The sequence below is a fragment of the Astatotilapia calliptera genome, chromosome 14 (assembly GCF_964374335.1).
Source record: "Astatotilapia calliptera chromosome 14, fAstCal68.1, whole genome shotgun sequence".
Taxonomy (NCBI): domain Eukaryota; kingdom Metazoa; phylum Chordata; class Actinopteri; order Cichliformes; family Cichlidae; genus Astatotilapia; species Astatotilapia calliptera.
The window spans coordinates 18,442,556-18,448,970 of record NC_137435.1 but is presented as its reverse complement, the minus strand read 5'-3'; the positions used below and the strand labels follow the sequence as shown (position 1 = coordinate 18,448,970).

The following is a 6,415-nucleotide window of genomic DNA, read 5'->3' as shown; positions in this document are numbered from 1 at the left end:
AAATTTTAAAGAAAAAAAAGGGTAATTCTTAACTAAATCAAAACTGAATCAAAATAGCACTGAGACGTGTTTGATTCATTGTGAATGTAAGTTAGTTCCGTCATGGTTATGAATGCGGTATTTAACATATTTTTTAATCACTAAAATAAGTGCATTGTGTCACATAATTATGTTTATGTTTCTTTAATCGCCGATTAGAGGAAGTATCTGAAGGCAGCACTCACTACAATAGAAATTAGTAGTCTTTTTAATTAATTATTATTATTATTTCAATGAAAAGAAAAATAAAATATTTATTCTTATTATACCAGCAGCTGTTGTAGTACTACTAGTGATGAGTTCGTGCCATTACTCCTTTAAGGAGTAAATATTGTGCTGTAAATTGCCCCTCATACATTACATATAACGACAGAGGGCTGTGAATTCTGCAGAGACCTTGTATATTATAGCAATAGGAAACCCCGTCGTCCATTTTTCTCTACAGTGGAGCTAAACTGCCTCCTTGTGGTTGAAAACACATCTATCCAAATATGTTGTCCGTCTAGCTGTCCATTTATAGTGCTGTGGGTCTTTTATTATTCCTTTGTATGTACTGCATTCTTTTCATCTTTAATTAACTACAGAATATTCAAAATAGTCTTAATGAAGAGACTAAATCCGTTCTTAAGTTTCATCCTTCAACCAGTGAAAATAGTCAGGGATAACAAAATGTTTAAAAAAAAAAAAAAGAAAAACAGTGCCCCCCTTCTTGAATTTTATATATATATATATGTCACACTTACATGTGTCAAAGACATTTTAATATTAGACAAAGTTTAACCCAAATAATACGAAAGAACAGTTTTTAAATGAGGATTTTAAACAAGTCACAGTGAGAGCCAGAGCAGAACAGCATCTAAAAACTGCATTCCTGAATTTCCTCACTTGAGTTGAGAGTTCAAAATTCAATAATAAGAAATAAATTGAATAAAATAGCATGTATGGGATAGTTCCGATAAGAAAACCACTGCTGACCGGAAAGAGTCAAAGGCTCATCTCACATTTGACAAAAAAACATCTTGATGAGGTTTGGACATGTTTTCCCCCATAAGAAATGAAATTATCATTTTAAAAAAACTGCATTTTTTTATTTCCTAGGGTTATCTTTGTTTAATATTAACATTTGTTTGGTGATCTGAAACAAGCACGAGAGACAAAAATGCAAAACAATAAGAAATCAGGAAGGGCTTTGTACCAAGCTGCTTGTGCAAAATAGGAATTCTCACTGTCTATTACAAGAAGACTCCACATGAAGTATGGTACTACAGGAAAGCTCGCTGCCTCCCTCCTCACAGGCTGTCTGTGTTCACAGCTTGACATTTAATACAGATCCAAATCATCACACACAGTGAGGCTCATTGTCCACATCTGCACAAAGAAAACGAAGATAGAGTTGCAATTATATCACTTACGGTCTCAAATTGAATTAGATTTTTTTGGTATAATGTTCTGTGTAATATCCTACACAAGTCTTAAACTAGGAAGCTGAAAATATTTCCAGAAAAGAGGCTTCAAAGGTTAAGAGCACAGCGAGACACAGAAACCAATCACATAAAATTAATTTGATCAAACAAAAGCAATTTTAAGAAATTATAGTTGTTTTCAGACTAAAGTTGTCGTGTCTAATCTGGTGTCCAGCTACTGCTTATGAATTTCCGTGTCAGAATATTTACTATAGTTTGTGAACTTCCATGATAGAGTGTATGCACTGGAGCAGGACAGAATGCATATTGTGTGAGTTACAGACAGGGGCTTGTGTATGGCCGGATCTAGCTCCTGCAGTTCCGTGCCTCAGTGGACAACAGATACTGACAGCACAGAGCAGTCATTCATTAAATACGCTCCACTTTATCTTTCTTTGTGCACTAACTCTCCACAAGATTCCACGTCTTCTTCTTCTTGATCTGTAAAGATCAGTGTGAATGTTTCTACTTTTTAAAACATTTAACACCAGTAAATTTATTGTAATTCATGCCATTTTTCTCACAAAACTGAACACTGTGTGCTTTCTGCTACTTCTATTACATGCATATATATTGTTAGTGCTTCAAAATGAAGCTTTAATCCATCTATTTGATCTTGTTTGTTTATAAATATTCAGGCACATCTTCCACTTATCCTGTAGTTTTGAATTGATGCAGAATAACAGAGGCCATCCTGTATCCCAAATTTGATCTGAGGTTAGGGAACATTTTTGAAGCACTTAGACCAATGCTTACAGCGAATATGCAAATTGCATGGCAAGAATTCAATTGCACTACAGAAAGACACTGAATCATCATTTTCACTCCAAAGAGGGATTGCTATAGCAGTATTGCATTCATGGATTGATCTAAAACCAGACCACAGGTGGGCCACAAGCTAGTGTACTCTGAGTGCAAGAAAAATAGAGAACATTGGGTCAGGAAGGGCATCCAGCTTAAAATCTTGGCCAGATCAAACGTGTGACTCATAAAGAATGAGATTTCCATACTAGGCTTGTGGGGGCTCAGGTTAACAACAACCACTTCTAGTGCTGTTGGCCAACAGTTAAAGTGCAAATGTGATGGATAAGAAATCTGATTCCTTACTGAGGTATTTAATTCTGTTTCTTATAACATAACAGAATTTCATAACAGAATTTCATTGTTTTTTTGACTGTGTTGCTGTAGGGAATATGCAGTGAGAATGTAAAGAGCAGAAATGGGTGTTGCCTGGGTTCATTGTGCTTTGATCCACTGGTTGAGTCTTACATGAGTTAATAAAATACATTTACTTCATGTTATGGTTCATACGGTTAATATATTCCTCAGTTAGAAAAGAAAAGAAGGATAATTTAGTTTGGGAATGGTGTCCTAAGGCCGAGTTTATCTATGTAGAGAAAATGTGATTTGGTTTTGTGAGCTAAAGGCGAGAGTAGCGTGTCAATCTCTTCTATTTACCCTGTTTAAGGGCAGAACAAACGGTGGCTACAACTACTGCTGGCCAAAGACAAAGAAAGAGGAAAGAAAGAAGGCACACTGAAAAGGAGCAGGAGAGAAGAAAAAGCCAGAGTGTGGATATGACAGTCATGGGTCTGATAAAGGGGGATATCTAGACAGTCAGTGTGACAGAAGAGGAGACTAGGAAAAGGGTGAAATCACTTTGTTGACCCTAAAAGGAACAACGGAAAGAAGAAGAAGACATGAGGTGTGACGGAAAGGTTTTGTGACGATGCCTATGAAAATAAAAACAAAATTGATTTGACCATCTGCTCATGTCCATCTAAAATGTTATTATTGAGCCCAAATTTTATCATGGACCCCTAGTGACCTAAGCTCGGCTTCCCTGTCTGATAGATAATGACCACCACTAGTGAGCATGACCAGAATTATGCTTGTTTTATCAGTATGCACAGATTTGTAAACTTTGACAGATTCAAAGTGTGCCATTGGCCACTGTACTCTCCAAAACCTCGTGCTCTTAACCAAAATCAATGTTGCTTGTGTTTCCTCTTTTACTTTGATAGTCTTGTGTCATGTGTTCAGTGTTTTGAGTTTTGCTTTCCCTCTGTCTCATTATATCTGATAAGTCCCAGCTGTGTTTCCACCTGTGACACCCAGTTCCCTCCTACTGTTCGTGTTTTTTTCCAGTGTTTCAGCTCTCACATTCTGGTTTAGTGTATTTTTTCGTGAGTTTATTTTCTGAACATCTGCACAGTACAATAGAGCTTCTCTAAGTTCACCCTTCTGTGTCCGTGACTCCTGCGTTTTGGTCCTCATCCTGCCCTCCACAGCACCAAACCGTGATAGTAATTGCATCTTGTAATCATGCTCAGCACAGTTACAACGATTTGGTACAAATGTAACTTTTGAACGTGCCATCTCATAAAAAAGCTACTTCAAAGAAGGAGGCAGATTTAATTATCTACCAAAACTTATTTTTCCTTAATCCTGTTAATTATACAATGAGTTAAGTCTCAGAAGTAAAAACAAACAAACAAAATTAATTTCTGTTGCAATGTTCTGATTAGATAGAAAACCAAAAGTAAAACAATTTAACCAATGACACATTGTGTTGGGTGTCATAAATCAATGTGAGCTACAGAATAAAACTGTTGTAATTAATTAATTACATTTACACAAGCAGATTTTGCTTCCAGACTCAACCAGGGAGGAGGCTCTTTACAGTGGGAAGTTTCTTGGCTTCATTTGAATCTTTCTTGAATTTCAGTCCTATAGAAGTGCATGGAGGGGGTTTTCCCCTTCTCTGTTCCACACATACATGCAGCTGTTAGCTATTAAACTCCAAAACCACACCCCTGAAGTATAAAAGGTTTTGGGTCACAACACCCACCACCCACTGGATCCAGACACTGACCAATAAACTATAAAGTACAAGAGATTGACACAATGGAAGAAGGCGCGACCCACGCTGTTGCTCCATCCTATCTTGGTTGGTCCATCTTTAACACTTTATGCTGCTGTCTGCCACTTGGGATTCCTGCTATTATCTTTTCCTGCAAGGTAGGAAACATTCCCTGAGAATCAAGATTTTTTTTCCCCTGCTCAAACTTTTGCTCTTCTGTACCTGCTTTCAGAAACACACCGAAAGATCAGAGCAACAATCATCCAAAGCCTTTCAGTTTTTTAGAACATCATTGCTGTTTTTTTTTTTTTTTTAAATAACCAGATAAATCACTTAAAAGTAAAATTCAAAGTAATATATTTGAATTTTTATTTTTAGGTTTTCTCCAGGCTGATTTGTAATGATTTGTGCTTATTATAAGGTAGCCAGTCAGATTTCATTGACGCATCATTTTTTCCATCACACATATACACATATTTTCTCTAAGCAAGTTAAATGTAAAAGAAAAAAAAAGGTTTTTTTTTCTTAAAGGCACAAAATGCAAACACTCTGGGAGAATCAGCTATTGCTGAGGGAGCATCAAGGACGGCCAAGACCCTGAACATCCTCGGAACAGTCTTTGGAATAATCATCATCATCGTCTGGATTACAGCTACATTTATGTAAGATAGAGAAGGCCAAATTTTGCCAGAAAATAAAGAGTAAAAATCAAAAAAGTTTTTATAATTATGTGCTACACCTCCTCTACATGGATCATTAATTAGGAATATATGTCAGGTCCTTGTTCGCATGTGTTTGTATGTGTCATGGTCCGGAGTCTGCGACTCCGTGTTTATGTTTAGTCTATTAGTATTCTGTGGTTTTGGTTACCTTGGGTGTTTGTATTCTTCTGTTCATGTTCCTATGTTCTGTGTCCCCCAGTCTGTGTTTAGTTGGTGTGTTATGTCATTGCGTGTATGTGTTTCCTGTTTTATTGTGAAGGTCTGCGTCTTATGTGAGTGTTTTCAGTTTGCCTCCCTAGTCTCGTCACGATAATCACTCCCAGCTGTGTTCCCCACCTGCGTGTAATCTCCCTGTGTTCTCTGGGTGTATTTAAGTTGTGTCTTCTGTCATGGTAGTTGCTGGTTCGTCTGTGTTATTTCCCTTCCACCCTTCTGTGTTGATTCTCTGGTCATTCTCCCTGCATGTCACGTTTGTATTCCGGTTAGTGTTTTATTTAGTTTTCCCAGTTTAGAGTTTTCACCGTTTTGTTCCTCGCCACCCTGTCTGTTGTACCTTTTAGTTGCAAATAAACTCACCCTCCACTTCAGCAGCCTGCAGTTGGATCCATTATTATTCACACGGCTTGCCCCGGCAAACCGTGACACTATGTTTAATTGGCTTTTTCCATTTAAAAAAAAACAAAAACAAAATGATATGATATGAAAATTATAGGAAGAACAATGAGTGCATGTCAGCATCAGAGTACTGCACGAGTGTGCCATTTACTAAAAGGAAGAAAACAAAGGCATATTATTGTAAAAAATATTGTTTTTATTTGTCTTATTTACAGTTATGTTGGCATGGGCCGTGATGAAAGAAGAAAATATATAAAAATTGTAACAAAGGGTGTGTGTTATAATAAAAGTACTTCTTTTAATTTGATAGTGAAAATTGTCTGTGGCTTATTTTAAACATTTCTGTTTGTAAAACATCTATCAGCTATATTGTATTATTGGGTTTATGATACTTGACACCTTTGCTTTGGCACCTGGTGGCCATGTGGTAAATTTTGCCTCTGTTTTTCTTTTTTTCCGTTTCTTTCACTGACTTGGATTTTATAACCTTCTGTAAATATAATATAAATATAAAACATCTATATTAAACATCAATATAGATGCATAAAAGATGTACCATATGTTTATTCAGTCTTGTCTTCACCTTCAGAGAATTCTCTTTTCCCAAAATTCCTTCAAGATGAGAAAACAGAAGCATTTCCCTGGCTCCACTGAAGTTTTTCAACTTACTGTCTGTATGATCATAAACAGACTCAAGAAGCAATCAAGGTCGT

The 6,415-nt window shown here is 36.5% G+C and overlaps 1 long non-coding RNA gene across 1 annotated transcript; it reads left to right on the top strand.

Moving 5' to 3' along the window:
- Nucleotides 1-4,174: 4,174 nt before the first annotated feature.
- Nucleotides 4,175-6,009, top strand: LOC145420018 (uncharacterized). The gene is made up of 2 exons (XR_013901298.1): nucleotides 4,175-4,523; nucleotides 4,897-6,009. It is a non-coding gene; the product is annotated as an uncharacterized LOC145420018 (long non-coding RNA).
- The last annotated feature ends 406 nt before the right edge of the window (nucleotides 6,010-6,415 follow it).